This window comes from Piliocolobus tephrosceles, chromosome 7, assembly GCF_002776525.5.
Source record: "Piliocolobus tephrosceles isolate RC106 chromosome 7, ASM277652v3, whole genome shotgun sequence".
Lineage (NCBI taxonomy): Eukaryota > Metazoa > Chordata > Mammalia > Primates > Cercopithecidae > Piliocolobus > Piliocolobus tephrosceles.
Window position 1 is genome coordinate 85,378,465 of NC_045440.1, and position 17,537 is coordinate 85,396,001.

Below are 17,537 nucleotides of genomic sequence, written 5' to 3' on the forward strand. Positions count from 1 at the left end.
ATTAACTGCTATATGATGGAACATGTGCTAAGTACTTTATATGCATCACCTAAGTTAATGCTCACAGTGAGTCTTAGAAATAATTTCTGTTAGTGCCCCCATTTTATAGCTAGACAGTCTCATGGAGAGCACAGTCTTGTAATCCCTCTGTAGGACATCAGAATCCATGTCCTTAAGGACTACCAATAAGTGCAAACTCAAAATGTACAGGAACATAGATTTATGAAGTTGTCCGGTATAATGCAATATGAAATGGTGGATACTGTAACAAATTGTCTGCAATTTACATGCATTTACATTTAAACTGCAAATCTAGCAACCAATACTTTATTTGCGGGCTGTATTCAGGTTTCAACCTTCTGGTTTTTAACTCACCACAAAGCCGCACTGCTTTCAAAACCATTCATTTACATGCATAATTGTTCCTTTATTTATTTCAATCTTATTTAGATTTTATCAGGGAATGAAAACATGCGGAGAACAGAATTACATTGTAATTACATTGTAATCACAATGTCTTATAACCCTTTCCATGGCAAAGGATTACCCATTGGCCCAGTCATGTAGTTTACCTGTTGTTAGGAGGGAAGAAGGAATTCTCTTCTAAGCCTGAAGGAGTCACAGGTTGAGAATCTTTTATCCAAAATGCTTGGGGGCCAGGTGTGGTGGCTCACACCTATAATTCCAGCACTTTGGGAGGCTAAAGAGGATGGACCACTTGAGGCCAGGAGTTCCAGACCAGCTTGGCCAACATGGCAAAACTCCGCCTCTACTAAAAATAGAAAAATGTGCCAGGCATGGTGGCGCATGCCTGTAACCCCAGCTACATAGGAGGCTGAGGCAGGAGAGTCACTCGAACCCAGAGGCAGAGGTTGCAGTGAGCCAAGATCGCGTCACTGCCCTCCAGCCTGAGCGACAGAGTGAGACTCTGTCTCAAAAACAAAAAAGAAAATAAATGCTTGGGACCAGAAGTGTGTCCTTTTTGGATTTTTAAATATTTGCATGTACACAATGAGATATGTTAGGGATGGAATCCAATTCTAAACATAAAATGTATTTATGTTTCATATACATAGAGTCTGAGGGTAATTTTATACAGTGTTATTAATAATTATGTGTGACCTGTCACTTGAAGTCAGGTGTGGAATTTTCCATGTGTGGTGTACTGTCAACACTCAAAAAATTTTGGATTTTGGAGCATTTTGTTTGCAGATTTTCAGATTTGGGATGCTCAGCCTGTGCTGGAATTGCAGGAATGTTCAGACTCAAAAGTCAAGTGAAAAGTTGAGTATTGAGGAGGATGCATAAATTGAAGGGGCCAACAAAATGCATTAAAATTTAGCCTGTAGCGCTCGGTGTCTTATGGCCATGAATATGGAGTGATGGTGGCTAAGGAAGGGAACTGGAGCCACATTTCTAAATCAGGCTTTATATTTTGTAGATGATTGTGCCAGCCATAGTGTAAGGCAGACATGAGTCATTTTTTAAGGGACTTGGGATGAAGTGCATGTAAATTTTGGACATGAAAATTTAAGGATGAAAGAGATGTTTAAATCCTCTGAGGAAAGCTGTGGAAAAACTGTGTAGGCACCATTAGTTTATTTGGATCATGAAGTCCAGGTAAGAGATTTTCATTGTTCATGTGTCAAGTAACAAAGACAAGTAGGAAAGGTATTGTCATTTGTTTTATTATTTAAGAAGGAAACATATTTTCTTATGAATTAACACTTTTTTTTCTTAGTGTATTTAATTGGTATTCCTTCTCAAAATTTCCAGTGATCGATCAACTTAGTTATGGTAGGCATCTTAATTTGTTAAGTCACTTAAGCTTTCTGGTTGTTAGTTTCCATGAAGCTGTGTGTGGGATTTATAAACTTTTTCCCCCAGTGGATATGCTAATAAAATATGAAGTTTGAAAATCACTGAGATTGCTTGATCATATTCCTGTCAGCTCTAAAATTCAGCAGCTCAACAGTCAATTATGTCCAGGCTGCCCATTTTCTGATCATTCTTTATACTGAAATGTACTTTTTTTTTTTTTTAAATCTTTTCTTCTATTTTGTTACTTTCTATTAAAAAATGATCTTCATTCAACCTTGACTCAATGTTTCAGTGTGGGGAAGGTTTACTCACCATTATGGAACATTTGAAAATATATAAGAAAACTGGATTTTCTCCATGACTAAAGGAATTAAGGGACCTTACTATTAGCATTTAGTAACCAGAGGTCAGGGATATTGTTAAACATCCTGTAGTACATCAGAGAACATTCTTATGTAAAAGATCAATAGCTCTGTTTTTGAGATGTCGAAATGGGATGACCCTATAGCCTGACACACATTGCAGTAAAACTTTTTTTTTTTTTCTGACAAGGACTATCATTTCTTGATTTGCTCATGCTCTCTGCCTCGAGCACCTTTCTAGTTATCCTGTCAAAATCTTGTTTGCTCTTGAAGGCTTAGTTCAGATCTCATCTCCTTTGTGAAATCACTTGTAACCCTCTCACTTTACTATAAACTCAGAGATCTTCCTACTTTTTGATGGCCCTTATGTAATCTCTTGAACACAAGCTTGAATAATCTCCAAATGCAATGGCAACTTGAGAAAAATGTTACTGGCTTTTCCATTCTGCTTTCCATATGAGGTGTGTAAAAGGGTAAGACATATCACTTTTGTTTTGTTTTATTTAAATTAAATTATTGTTCCTACAGAGAAAGAGAGGATAAATATTGAAATAATGATTCATCCTTATGCACATAAACATCACCATAGCAAATATGCTACCTAAGATAAACATGCTGCATAGCTCAACCTAACTTTATTCATTTTATAGTTAATTCACTATAAGAACTCATTGAGAGTACAGCATGAGAATTGTCTTTTAATATCCTTTCTTGTTGATTGTGCCTCAAATCCATAACTTACATTTTAATATATAGACTACCTGATGATAATAATAATTTTCTAGAAATAAAGGCAGCTTTCAGAGCTTCTCTTAAAAAAAAAATTAAAGACCGTCTACATGATCAACTACCTACCAGTTGACTGAAACAAGACTGGGTATAACTGGCCCACTGTCCTAGTTCAAACTCAATGAAGGAATCAACACTATTCTACAGCCTGATGATCTTTGTGTTAAGAAATAGAAAATCCTTGACTTCTGCCACATATCAATAGTGAAAATAGACCCTGCCAAGACCATTTCTAATCCTTACCTCTGTGAATTACATGCTCTTTCAGATTTTCAGCACATCTCAAAAAGATTCATATTTCCCTTGAGTTCCAGTTGTTGTTGTTGTTGTTTATACTTAAGTTCTGGGATACAAGTGCAGAATGTGCAGGTTTGTTACACAGATATACATGTGCCTTGGTGGTTTGCTGCACCCATCAACCCATCATCCAAAATAGGTATTTCTCCTAATGTTATCCCTCTCCTTGACCCTCACCCCCTGACAGGTCCCAGTGTGTGATGTTCCCTTCCCTGTGCCCATATGTTCTCATTGCTCAACTCCCACTTATGAGTGATAACATGTGGTGTTTGGCTTTCTGTTTCTGTGTTAGTTTGCTGAGAATGATCATTTCCAGCTTCATTCATGTCCCTGCAAAGGACATGAACTCATCCTTTTTTATGGCTGCATAGTATTCCATGGTGTATATGTGCCACATTTTCTTAATCCAGTCTATCATTGATGAGCATCTCGGTTGGTTCCAAATCTTTGCTATTGTGAATAGTGCTGCATTACACATACGTGTGCATGTTTCTTTATAGTAGAATGATTTATAATCCTTTGGGTAGATACCCAATAATGGGAATGGGATGGCTGGGTCAAATGGTATTTATAGTTCTAGATCCTTGAGGAATCACCACACTGTCTTCCACAATGGGTGAACTAATTTACACTCCCACCAACAGTGTAAAAGCGTTCCTATATCTCCACATCCTCTCCAGCACCTGTTGTTTCCTGACTTTTAATGATCAACATTCTAACTGGCGTGAGGTGATATCACGTTGTGGTTTTGATTTGCATTTCTCTGATGACTAGTTATGATGAGCATGTTTTCAAGTGTCTGTTGACTGCATAAATGTCTTCTTTGGAGAAGTGTCTGTTCATATCCTTCGCCCACTTTTTGATGGGGTTGTTTTTATCTTGTAAATTTGTTTAAGTTCCTGGTAGATTCTGGATATTATCTCTTTATCAGATGGATAAATTGCAAAAATGTTCTCCCATTGTGTGGGTTGCCTGTTCATTCTGATAGTTTCTTTTGCTGTGCAGAAGCTCTTTAGTTTAATTAGATTCCATTTGTCTATTTTGGCTTTTGTTGCAATTGCTTTTGATGTTTTAGTCATGAAGTCTTTGCCCATGCCTATGTCCTGAATGGTATTGCCTAGGTTTTCTTCTAGGATTTTTATGGTTTTAGGTATTACATTTAATCTTTAATCCATCTCAAGTTAATTTTTGTATAAGGTGTAAGGAAGGGGTCCAGTTTCAGTTTTCTCCACATGGCTAGCCAGGTTTTCCAACATCATTTATTAAATAGGAAATTCTTACCCCATTGCTTCATTTTGTCAGGTTTGCTAAAGATTAGATAGTTGTAGACGTGTGGTGTTACTTCTGAGGCCTCTTTTCTGTTCCATTGGTCTATGTATCTGTTTTGGTACCAGTACCATGCTGTTTTGGTTACTGTAGTCTTGTAGTAGTACAGTTTGAAGTCAGGTAGCATGATGCCTTCAGCTTTGTTCATTTTGCTTAGGATTGTCTTGGCTATATGGGCTCTTTTTTGGTTCCATATGAAATTTAAAGTAATTTTTTCTAATTCTGTGAAGAAAGTCAGTGGTAGCTTGATGGGAATATCATTGAATCTATGAATTACTTTGGGCAGTATGGCCATTTTCACAATATTGATTCTTCCTATCCATGTGCATGGAATGTTTTTTCATTTGTGACGTCTCTTATTTCCTTGTGCAGTGGTTTGTAGTTCTCCTTGAAGAGGTCCTTCATATCCATTGTAAGTTGTATTCCTAGGTATTTTATTCTCTTTGTAGCAATTGTTAATGGGAGTTCACTCATTATTTGGCTCTCTGTCTATTATTGGTGTATAGGAATGTTTGTGATTTTTGCACATTGATTTTGTATCCTGAGACTTTGCTGAAGTTGCTTATCAGCTTAAGGAGTTTTGAGTCTGAGACAACTGGGTTTTCTAAATAACATGTCATCTCCAAAGAGAGATAATTTGACTTCCTCTCTTCCTATTTGAATACCCTTTCTTTCTTTCTCTTGACTGATTGCCCTGGCCAGAACTTATAATACTACGTTGAATAGGAGTGGTGAGAGAGGGCATCCTTGTGTTCTGCTGGTTTTCAAAGGGAATGTTTCCAGCTTTTGCCCATTCAGTATGATATTGGCTGTGGGTTTGTCATAAATAGCTCTTATTATTTTGAGGTATGTCCCATCAATACCCGATTTATTGGGAGTTTTTAGCACGAAGGGCTGTTGAATTTTCTCAAAGGCCTTTTCTGCATCTACTGAGATAATCATGTGGTTTTTGTCATTGTTTCTGTTTATGCAATGGGTTATGTTTATGGATTTGCATATGTTGAACCAGTCTTGCATCCCAGGGATGAAGCTGACTTGATAGTGGTGGATAAGCTTTTTGATGTACTGCTGGATTTGGTTTGCCAGTATTTTATTGAGGATTTTTCCATTGATGTTCATCAGGGATATTGGCCTGAAATTTTCTTTTTTTGTTGTGTCCCTGCCAGGTTTTAGTATCAGGATGATGCTGGCCTCATAAAAAGAGTTAGGGAGGAGTCTCTCTTTTTCTATTGCTTGGAAATTTTTAAAAGTAATGGTACCAGTTCCTCTTGGTACCTCTGGTAGAATTTGGCTGTGAATCCGTCTGGTCCTGGGGTTTTTTTGGCTGGTCAGCTATTAATTACAGCTTCAATTTCAGAACTTGTTATCGGACCTAATAGACATTGATAGAACTCTCCACCACAATTCAACAGAATATACATTCTTCTCAGCACCACATAACACTTATTCTATAATTGACCACATAATTGGAAATAAAACACTCCTCAGCAAATGCAAAAGAGTGGAGATCATAACAAACAGACTCTCAGACCACAGGGCAAGCAAATTAGAACTCAGGATTAAGAAACTCACTCAAAACTGCACAACTACATGGAAACTGAACAACCTGCTCCTGAATGACTACTGGGTAAATAATGAAATTAAGGCAGAAATAAAGATGTTTTTTGAAACCAATGATAACAAAGACACAACATGCCAGAATCTCTGGAACATAGCTAAAATAGTGTTTAGAGGGAAATTTATAGCACTAAATGCCCATAGGGGAAAGCAGGAGAGATCTAAAATCCACACTGTAACACCACAATTGAAAGAACTAGAGAAGCCAGAGTAAACAAATTCAAAACCTAGCAGAAAACAATAAACAATTAAGATCAGAGCATTACTGAAACAGCTAGAGACATGAAAAAAACCCTTCAAAAATCAATCCAGGAGCTGGTTTTTTGAAAAGATTAACAAAAATAGACCGCTAGCCAGACTAATAAAAAAAAGGGAAGAATCATATAGACACAATAAAAAATGATAAAGGGGATATCACCACTGATCCCACAGAAATACAAACTACCATCAGAGAATACTGTAAATACCCCTATGCAAATAAGCTAGAAAATCTAGAAGAAATTGATAAATTCATGCACACGTATACCCTCTCAAGAGTTAGTTTTAAAGATGACTTTGATTTTCAAGTTTTAACAAGAGAATAGAATTGTTTCTTCAAACACACCAATCTATTTTTGTAGGATGTTACATAAAACTATACATAAGGATGTGTCTAAATAAATTCTTGCTAAATTTTAAATCAGTTTAATAATCTAGTTTCTTTTTCTTTTCTTTCTTTCTTTCTTTTTTTTTTTTTTTTTTGAGACGGAATCTCGCTCTGTCGCCCAGGCTGGAGTGCAGTGGCGTGATCTCAGCTCACTGCAAGCTCCGCCTCCCGGGTTCACACCATTCTCCTGCCTCAGCCTCCCAATATTTTCATTCTTAATGGACAATTACCGTAATCTAGAAAAACAATGCAAAACAATTACGGGCTTTTGTTAAATATGAAAAAGCAAAGTAATTCTGTACCATTTCATACCTAAAGTAAATAATAATAATAATAATAATAATAAGTTAACTGTACCACCTATTTTATTCTGAATATAGAGCATAGTATCTTATTTAAGTAAGGAACTGTTATATGTATGCTTACATTTCTTAAGGCGTCTTCAGAGCATTATTTTTTTCATGTTCTTAAATGGCTATACAAGTAGTGTAAATGTTCAATAGCTGGAATTCTATATATAATATACCTAAGTGTTATGTATATATGCATATCTAAGTGCTTATTATTCACTCTTTCCAAAGAGATTATGGATTTTCAAGATTTAGGAAGTCCAGTTATATTACCTCTTGTGACCTTGGGTTTAACACCCAGTTTGAAAATCAACTTGGCAATATGAAGCCATGTGGGAGTAGTGATGAAACGTAAATGGAGTAAAAACCCTATCTTCTGCTTGGTTTACTACATAACATTTGGGAATATAATATTAGGTAAATGTATTCAAATATATTCTGGATCAGAAAGTGCTGGGTAAGTGGAAATAAGAGGTGGCACTTCTGGGCATTTTCTTTTGATATAACCATTTTGAATAAACCATTTACACAAACATATGCATACAACCTCTTACCTAGGAACATCAAAACTGAATACTTAAATTAAGTTTATGTAATCAGGAAACATTTTGACTACCATGGGCCCTAGGAGTCTAAGGCTTGTTGAAATGAATAAAATACCAATACTTTCTGGAAGCATTAAAGAACCTCATGCATTCAGTATTTGCTGGAATTTGTCCTTTTGACATTGAAAGGAGATGATGGGTGATTACACTGTCAAAACTTCTAGTTCTCAAATATAATCTTCAAAGGAGTGCCTGTGCAGACATAGGCAGAATAATTTTAATAGACCTCGAAGCATCTGGAAACAGAAAGAAACCTTGCATAGCAACACAGGAACATTGCTGATATTTTTTGTTTGCTTTCTCTCTCTCTCTCTCTCCCCCCCTTTCTCCCTCTCTTTCTCTCAGTCTCTCTATACACACACACACACGTATACACACAGAAACACACACACTAGAATACATTCTGTGTGGCCTTGAATGAGCTATTCAAAGTCGTCATCTGCCATTTCCATATCTATGGAATGGAAATAATTATGATGATACAGCATAGGTTTAGTCTGAGTGTGAAATCAGGCACTGCATAAATGGCACACGAAAGAGTGCCTGGCAAATGATAAGTACTCAATACTTGTGTTGGGAAGACCACACCACTACACAGCTTGCTACCTTTCCTCATCATGGGAAATAGTTCCATATTTAAGAAAATATGAAAGTAGTAAACAGTATCTTATTTTGAAAAAAAATTTTCATTATGATAAATTTCAAATATGCAAAAGTAGAGACAATGAGTGAATGAAGGAATCCCCATGTGTCTATCACTGTTATTCAGTTATCAACAATTATCAGTATCTACAATGTTAAGATAAATAATTTGCAAAGGTAATGAAAATACTTTGGCTCAAAACTGAACAGGTTCACTACCCCATATACTTTTACATATCTCTTGATGTAATACATTTCCCTATGTCTCTGTAACAAATAAACGTATTTGCCTATATTCTGCTGTTAGATAGATGGGTTTGAGGAAAACAAATTCTCTAAATGCAGAATCAACTTTTACAAGAAAAAGAAATTATAAATGATAAGCTTTTAAAATTCAGTTTGCAAAACTGATACTACTAAGAAAATATGTCAAACATTTTTCATGAGAATAATAATATTAGCTAAAATCATTGATTGCTTCTATGAAACAGGCTCAGCATTATCTCAATTTTCATAGCAACCCTATTAATTAAGGAACACTCTAATTATCATTATATAGATGAAGAAATTGAGGTTTGGTAATTGTAAACAAATTGTCCAAGGCAAGTGGCAAGACTAGAATATAAATCCAGGGCTGTCTCTAGAGACTATTCCTAACCACTATGACATATCTCAAAACATTTTACAGTCATTAGCTTAATAAACCAAGAAGAACACTGTGAAACCTTATTTTACTTAAAAAAGAAAGTTTTTTTAAAACATATTTATTATTTTAATTATACCTGAAATGATATCATTTTAAGAACTACATTATTTGGCCAAGGCCAGCTGCTGTACTAATAAACCCCAAATCCTTGTAATGGCACAAAACAATAGACGCTTACTTCTTATTTCATATAGCAGCATGGGGAGGATGAGCCATTGTCCAGGGAAGCTCTCCATGCAGTCATTCAGGAACATATGTGGGTTGGGGCTCTTCTGTCTTCAATAGCTGGGTTCTTGAATGATTGCATGGAGGAGACAGCCATGGACACTTGTTCATCAGTTCATCACTAGTAGTCATTAGTCAAGAAATCTAAGAATAAGAATGCCATGGAGGTAGAGTTATCAGATAAAATGTAGGATGCCAGTGCTGTATGTAGAATATATTAACACTAAAATATTATTCTGTATTTACCTGAAATTTAAATTTAACCAGATTTTACATATTCTGTTTGCTAAACATGGCAACGCTACATATAACTATGTAAGAAAAAAAGAAGACACTGTGCATTAACCTTTTAAATAAATATTTTGAATACTGTCACCCTTAAATGCTTAGCAAAATGCTATAATTAACTTTAGTCATTCTGATATGGAAAAAGTAGTAGGATAATTATCTCTCAATTATGTGATGAGGAAAGAAAATGTAAGTTTGACTTCCCCAAGTGAGTAAATGACTAAGATTAGAAGCCATGTGCACCCATTACTAGATCCTGCATAATCTTGTGTAAACTAATATCAAATATTTTACAATGGAAAGTATGCTAAATGTTTATCAGAGCAGGTGATTTTATTTCATTGAGTTGTCATTTACTCATGTATATGTTAATTTATTAAGTATTCAAAATTGCTCAAATATTGTATTGAGTGCTCTAGGATAAATATTAATAAGTGAAAATTAATTCTAATATATCTCTGATTCTTTACAATGTGTATAATTAATTACCCAAACTGGACACTATTGAGAGAAAAGGGATGCTCTTAATAATCACTCCAGAACAACAGGTAAAAAAGGGGACAGCTTCTGGAAAACAGGGACAAATAATTATTCTGGTGGGCCACCTGATTTTAAGTTTCCCAATAATAGAACTTCAGAGGAGAGCTATCATAGAACTCATTTAATATAATTGCACTTTATAGACTAAGAAATCTGAGGCCCAGTGAAAAGAAATAATAATGTCTGTATATTAATGATTTTCACTTAAGTTTATGACATTTTTAAATGAAGAATGATTGATATGAGACTTTTTCCATCATATACTGCTCTTGTACTGGACCAAAGATTGCTGTCTTCTAAAACAATATGTACTTCAACTAAGACCCTAAAGACCCTAATGAAATCTTAACACATTACCAGGTATCTCTATTCTTTTTTTTAGAGCACAAATCCACTATTTCTAAACCTATGAAGAATTAAGTATGTGTTCCATGAAGTTTTAAAATCATATTTCATCTTATAATCCAGAAAACTATTTTATATTCTAATGGCCCTGTGATGTTGTAGAACAAATGACATGTCATTATTTGACTGAGAATGGAACTAAACCCAAAAATGGCCCAGTCACAGAATCTTAAAATCTTCTATTAATATGGTCTCTGGTAAATATAATGAGCTGAAAAACAACTTCTGAGGTATTTTTAGAGATAAATATTATTTTCACTTGAAATTCCCACAGTATTCTTTGAGTGCTTACATGTCAGATGTAGGTTTTTAATTGTTAAACATGAAAAATACTCTCTGATAATTTAGCTACTCATACATTTAAGTGTATATATGTTTTCTTTTTGTTCATAGTAATGTAGGAGAAGCAGTGTCAAATGATGCTAAGAATCTGTACTCTAGAACCAACTTGCCTAGGTTCAAATTCTGATTAAAAAAACTCTATGGCTTTTGAAACAAGGCTTACATTTCTAACCAGCCTATTCATCACTGTTCCCATCTGTAAAATGGGATTCATTATGGTGATAATTGCATAATCCAGAAGAGATAAGTAAATGCTTTAATAAATATAAAACACTTAACAGAGCGTATGTGTCATATATTAGGCATAATAAGTGTAAGCTTTCATTGGTATATTATTTCTTTAAAAAAAATCCCTCTTTTCTCTGCCTTATAATTTTTGGATAATTTTTTCCACATGTAAACTGTTATATTATAAACCAATTAAAATATCAGGATATTATTGTTTACAATATGTAGTTTTTAAAAACTGATTAAGATCATATTCCAATATATAATGACCCCATTTAATATACTGTATTGGCATTATATTTTTGATCATTTTGTAGATTAAATAAAACAAAAAAAGATTTAATAGGAAACATTTTCTATGTTTGATAAAATTGCATCTATATTATTACTGTCATTTTCTTGCCTGTTAAGGAAAATATTACCTCAAATTTAAGTTGGAATTTTAAACATGTATATTATTAAGAATGAATAGGAAATTTATATTCTGCTTGAATTCCCAGTTTATGACATACATACAAAATGAGAAAGAAAATAAACTCTCGGATGAATCTTATTTTAGTAAGTTATGGCCTTTTCACTGAAAGCAGGAAATATTTCTTCTTTCAAAAGCACCCAAGATCAATAAATAATCTTGATTTACAAAATATGACAATGCATATTTTTTTCAAAATCTGCTTAAACATGTAATTAACACCATATCAATGGGAATGTGGTAACAATCAGAACAAATTTTCTCAAAAATATCTTTTTTAAAAAATGAGCAAATCAAATATTTTGAACTTTAGTTTTTCCCATGATATTATCGTTAAGACTATCCACCCCAATGTCTGCTTTCTCCACTTTCATACCTAAACTATAGAACATCACTGGACAAAACAATCCTATCTTGCTGATGGGGTCCACTACCCAGGACACTTCAGATTAGTTCCCAGTTGATATTTTATAGTATTTTATTTCCTTGTTTTCATTTTCCAGTGACTCCATTTTATAGTTCTTCCAGTGACTTTTCTAAAATTTAACGGTTCTAAGTGTCATCATACTGCTTCTATCTGTCTTCACGTTGCTTTATCAAGCACATCCTCATCATCTCACCATCCTGAGGATTAAATGAGATAATCTGTGTAAAGCATTTAACAAAATATCAGGCACTTAATAATATTATTCATCTTTTCCCCTAGTGAATAGTGGGCAAAGGTTCAACCATTGATTATTTGTTTGAATACTTTTATTTCAGTAAAATTGCTTGCCTTTGAATGTATTTTGCCAACTGTTGAAAATCATCATATGTCTTCTACTATTCAAAAATTACTGAATAAAATAATGATTAGGAGCAAAGGGGCAGGGGCCAGACTTCCTGGGCTTAAATGTCACCCTCGCCACTTACAAGCTGTATGACAACTATCCGAAGACTTAAACTTGCCTCTGTGTCCTCATGTGTAAATTATAAAAAAAAATTATCTCTAGTACAGTAAAGAAGTATGTTAATATACACAGAATGCTTAGAAGTGCCTGCCACATGCTAAGTACTAACAATACTAGCTGTTATTTTCACTGTATCCAAAATTCATTATTCCAGCAAATATCTATTGAAACCCTATTAAAAACTAATTGTGTTGTTTGATTTTAAAGGACAATGATAATTATATTTCTTATTGTCTAGAAAGAAAAAAAATACAAAGGTACAAATCAAAGTACAAATTATATTAAAAGCTATGAAGAAGTGTCAGGTTATCGGAAGGGATTTTTATCAAATTTGGAAAAGCAGACAGCTGAGATTCTTAGAGTTTGTAGGTGCTCATTAAAATTTTATTTTATTTTTTCTGATAGTAGTAATAACATATTTTCTGACTATAATAAAAGCCAATATGTTATCTATGTTCTTTACCTGAGAGTTCACTTAGATTCTCTTTCTCACATGGATTGTAGATTGTCCCTTATTCAGGAAAGCAGGACATTTTTTGGTCTGAAGAGATTTCACTCTGGGTTTCATTTATATCACAAGTGAATTGTGAATCCCAAAGGCGTTCATGTTATAAGATGATACTACTGGTTGGGATACTGAGGTCCCATTTTTACCCCTTTAATAGCTTCCTAATTATAGATTCCTTTTCCTTTAATTTCAGCCTCTATGTTAATGATAAAACTAATCTGCAATCTCTCTCAAATAACTTTTATGCTAAAAGCAATTAGGTAGATATTTTCTTGCCTCCTTAGAGAGAAAATAGATTTAGATATGCAGAGAGAGCTTTGTCATTAAGGACCCAGGTAACTACGATTCTCTAACAGTTAATGGCATAAGGAACTGGGCTCAAGTAGGGACACACAGTTTAAAGTAAAACATTTTGACCTGAAATTCCAAGGTGCACCCAGTAATTGGTGACCTTACCAAGTGGTTATGAGAGCAAAGTCCTACCGTCTGGTAGATAGAAATCAAATTCACTAAAAGGAAACGTAAGATAAGGAAGCAAAGAGAAAGAATGCAACAGAGAAAAAGCAAAAAGAATAAAGGTTTTCCCTAATTAAATGCTTACTATCATCCCTTTCTCACTGCTGTTTTATAATATTAATTGTATATATATAACTAATTAAATACTAAATATATAATTATATATGTAATTAATTTTTTCTAGTTCTTCACAATATTTGACAAAATAATTTAGAGGTCTCAATAAAAATAGTAATTTTAAGACCACTGTGATCAAGTTCTGGGAATTTTTAAAGATCTAAGGACTTTTTAAAGCTTTAATATTTTTTGATTATTTCTATATTTTATACAACATTTTTACTAATTTCAAAGAATTATAAATAACTATTATGTATTTTTATTTAGAAACATTTTGGTTATTTGGGAAAAATTAGGTGTTAGTCCAGCTGTACATTGTATGTTTACTGATAGAGAAAAAAAATCTCTCCTGTTATTAGACACTGTTATTACATTGATACCCAAATTCTGTATATTTAGGTATGGTTTGGGATGAGCTGCGTAACTTATATGGACATTTGAACATCTTTCACTATATGTTTTGCATATGAAAAAATTATCTCACTTTGCCTTATTTAATGAGTTTTTGTAATATATTCTTTGTATAAACCTTATATTTAAAGTTTTCAAAATTAATCTTCAATTAGAACATCCATAAAAGTGCCAAGGTATTATAACTACTGCCTTATGATTCACTCAAAGTAAAGGATAAATGCATAAGATTTTCTATTAATTGAATAGATAATCTTCATTTTACAAATGATTTCCATATACAATTAGTGTTATGAGAGGCAGTTCTTAGTGAAATCAATATCAGCTTATTTCCTATTTTGAGTCATGAACCAAATTATTGTCGTCATCATTAAATCTGTAGCATAGATTTTGCTGGACCACATATTTTATTACTTTGAACCTTATTTGTCTTCGTATGGCATAGATGACAGTTTTTCTATTTACTGAAAATCTCATTAGAGTATGCTAGGTTTTTTTCTAAGTAACCTCAGATCCTTTTTGTTGAAATCAAGGAATCAAAATATGGAGTAATTAAAGTGTATATTTAAGCTAAACTTCTATTGAGTTCAATAGAAAAATGATCTGAAAAAATTCCTTCCATTGTGTCCCTGATGAGATTTATGATTTTCCTTTAATCCCATGTCCATGACATTTTAAACATTTATAAGTTTTCATGAAAACCATTTTCATATCTGTTAATATAAATTACTCTATCAATAGTTATTCTTTGTAGCAAAGAAAATCAATATTTTTGCCATTTTTGTTCACTTTGGCCTCCTCCTGATGTCATTATTCGTTTTATCTGTATTTCATTAATGTGCATTTTATAAAGTATGCTAAAAATAGCCTCTTTTGACCACATGTGACTGTTACTTAGAAAGTTTACTTGCATCTGTGCTTCAAATGACTAAACGTTTTTGGTTTCTATAATGGCAGGTGAAGGGAATTAAAGAAGAGGTAAACTGAATATTTTAACTGGTGTATAATATGGTTAGATCATCTATTATTCCTGTTTTTGTGCCTTCCATTATGATTTGGTTACTTCTAAGATAAATGATTTTGAGCATAGTTGACGTGCAAGTATATTTAAGATTCAACTATCAACACTTGCTTAGTGATTAAAAATTTAATTTTAAAAAAATTGCTGAGTGCCATTTTGTAGCTGCAGGTGAAATTTCCTAATACTGGGAAATGGATTGTGTTTATTTGTTTGTGTGTCTGTTTGCATTTTCCCATGGCTTGCTGGTGCTTATACTTTATTATTCCTCAATCATAAAAGTATTGTTCTAAAAGAGACCTTAGAGTTCTATACAGCAACCCATTTATACAGCTCAGGAAACATGGGCCAAGGGAGATGAATGTTTTACTTCTTCTGTGGTTCTTACCCCTGAATGTTTGTGGTAATCATCGGAAGCACTTGAGCCACAAGGTCAGAACTCTACCACTGGCAGCTCTAAAATCCAAGTTCAGGATGGGTCCTGAATTGTAATTTTTAAAGCCATAGGTCACTGGAATGGTCTGTCAAGACTGAAAATACGTACTCATGCGTTTAGTCTTATAGAGAGGGTTTTAGGGTTATTGTGATTTCTTACTAGTGGAATTGGAATTAGCATTAGGGTGCTTAATATTCCCTTCACTCTGCCTCTGTTTTGTTAAAAAATGGAAGTTATTCTACTTGTAGACACTCTTTTTTATTTTTTTTCTTTTGAAATGGAGACTCATTCTGTTGCCTAGGATAGAGTGCAATGGTGCAATCTTGGCTCACTGCAACCTCCGCCTCCTAGGTCAAACAATTCTCCTGCCTCAGCCTCAGCCTCCCTAGTAGCTGGGATTACAGGCACCTGCCACCAAGCCCAGTTAATTTTTGTATCTTTAGTAGAGATGGGGTTTCGCCATATTGGCCGTGCTGGTCTGGAACTCCTGACCTCGTGATTGACCTGCCTCAGCCTCCCAAAGTGCTGGAATTACAGGCGTGAGCCACCGCGCCCGGTCGACACTCTTTTAGTTAATCCAGAAATGTGCTCACCAGTTTCTTTGCCAGTATCTGCCAGCCTATTCTGCAATTCTGGCAAAATTATTAAAATCCTCTGTGCCCTAGGGACACTATTGCTTTATGCACAGACAACATCTAGGAGACACTGTTTTTGTTTGTTTGTTTGTTTGTTTTCCGGTATACATAACAAAAAAGTAATAAAAGCAAATTGCTATATTGCCATTACAATAGTACTTAATTACTTAATATGTATGTGTAAGTGTGTATGTGTTTATATATGTACTTAGTGTTTTTGTATTTGTATTGTTTTTATAAGAAATGCACTGATTCTCTAATATTAACACAAATCCTCTTCTATCAATAAGTGTTAAAAATCTCTGACACACTTGTCAGTGCTCTCAGATATGAGTATCTTTTCATAGTCAAGTCTCAGATTCATGTCTGGATTTCAGAACTTTGTAATGCCAGTGAAAGTGAGTGACGAAGGATCATTTAAAGACAAGGCACAAATAGCTTGTGTGGATATGTTTGTATCATATACATTTACTGCTTAGTTGGCATTTTGAGATCTCTTACCTAATTAACACCCTTTGGCAATGAAAGCGTATCTTTCATTTATCGACTGGTTTTATTTGTTCACTATTTTTCATTCTTTCAACGTTTATTGAGCATTCACTCTGTACCAGATGCAATCATAAAAGCTGGGAATACAAAAATAGACAAAATTATACCTCATTCTGGTCCTCATCACGCTTAAGAGCTACTGATCAAGACAGATATTAAATATCATGCAAATAATTGTAAAATTCAACCTGTGATAAGTGCAGTAATCCAGGGATCTAAACTAGTCTGTGCAGGAGTGGAGGTGGATAAAGGCCTAGGGCCAGGTAAGGCTCTCCTGAGAAGGTGGCATTTAGGAAGTAGTAAGTGGGCAAATAGTTCCCATATGAAGAGAGAAGAATAAATGAAAAAGTGTTGGTGCTTTCAAGGAACTGAAAGAAAAAGAAGGAAAGTGGAAAGTGACATTTTACAAGTATTTGAAATCTTTTTTTTTTTTTCATGTGTAATTATGGGATTACTTTTACCTTTGCAGAAATAATATATTGGATTGTAAGAGTTCAGTTTTCCTGAAGGTCATCAAAAATTAGAATGACCATTTTCCTAATTTGTCTTATTATGGCAGTCTCAGTATTATAAGTTTCAGCACTCTTTCAGAAAACAAAATATTAATAGTGACCTTTTAACTCCTAAATGCATTCTAGTTTGGATACTAAATCTTATGGTTAACGTATCTAGAATAAAAGGCAATATACTTTACTCAAGTCTTAAACAAAGTTGCAAAGGAAGGAATTCTGGTAAA

General features: G+C 34.0%; 1 protein-coding gene across 20 annotated transcripts in view; it reads left to right on the plus strand.

Annotated features, from left to right (window-relative positions):
• Nucleotides 1-17,537, plus strand: part of RALYL (RALY RNA binding protein like) — a 725,790-nt gene that overhangs the window by 220,077 nt on the left and 488,176 nt on the right. Inside the window, exon 1 of one of the 20 annotated variants that reach the window (XM_023227784.1) lies at nt 16,124-16,680. The exons of the other annotated variants lie outside the window; for them this stretch is intronic. The gene's annotated coding sequence lies outside the window, so the exon portion shown is untranslated. Of the gene's footprint in view, nt 1-16,123; nt 16,681-17,537 lie in introns of those variants that run through there. 20 annotated transcript variants of the gene reach the window in all.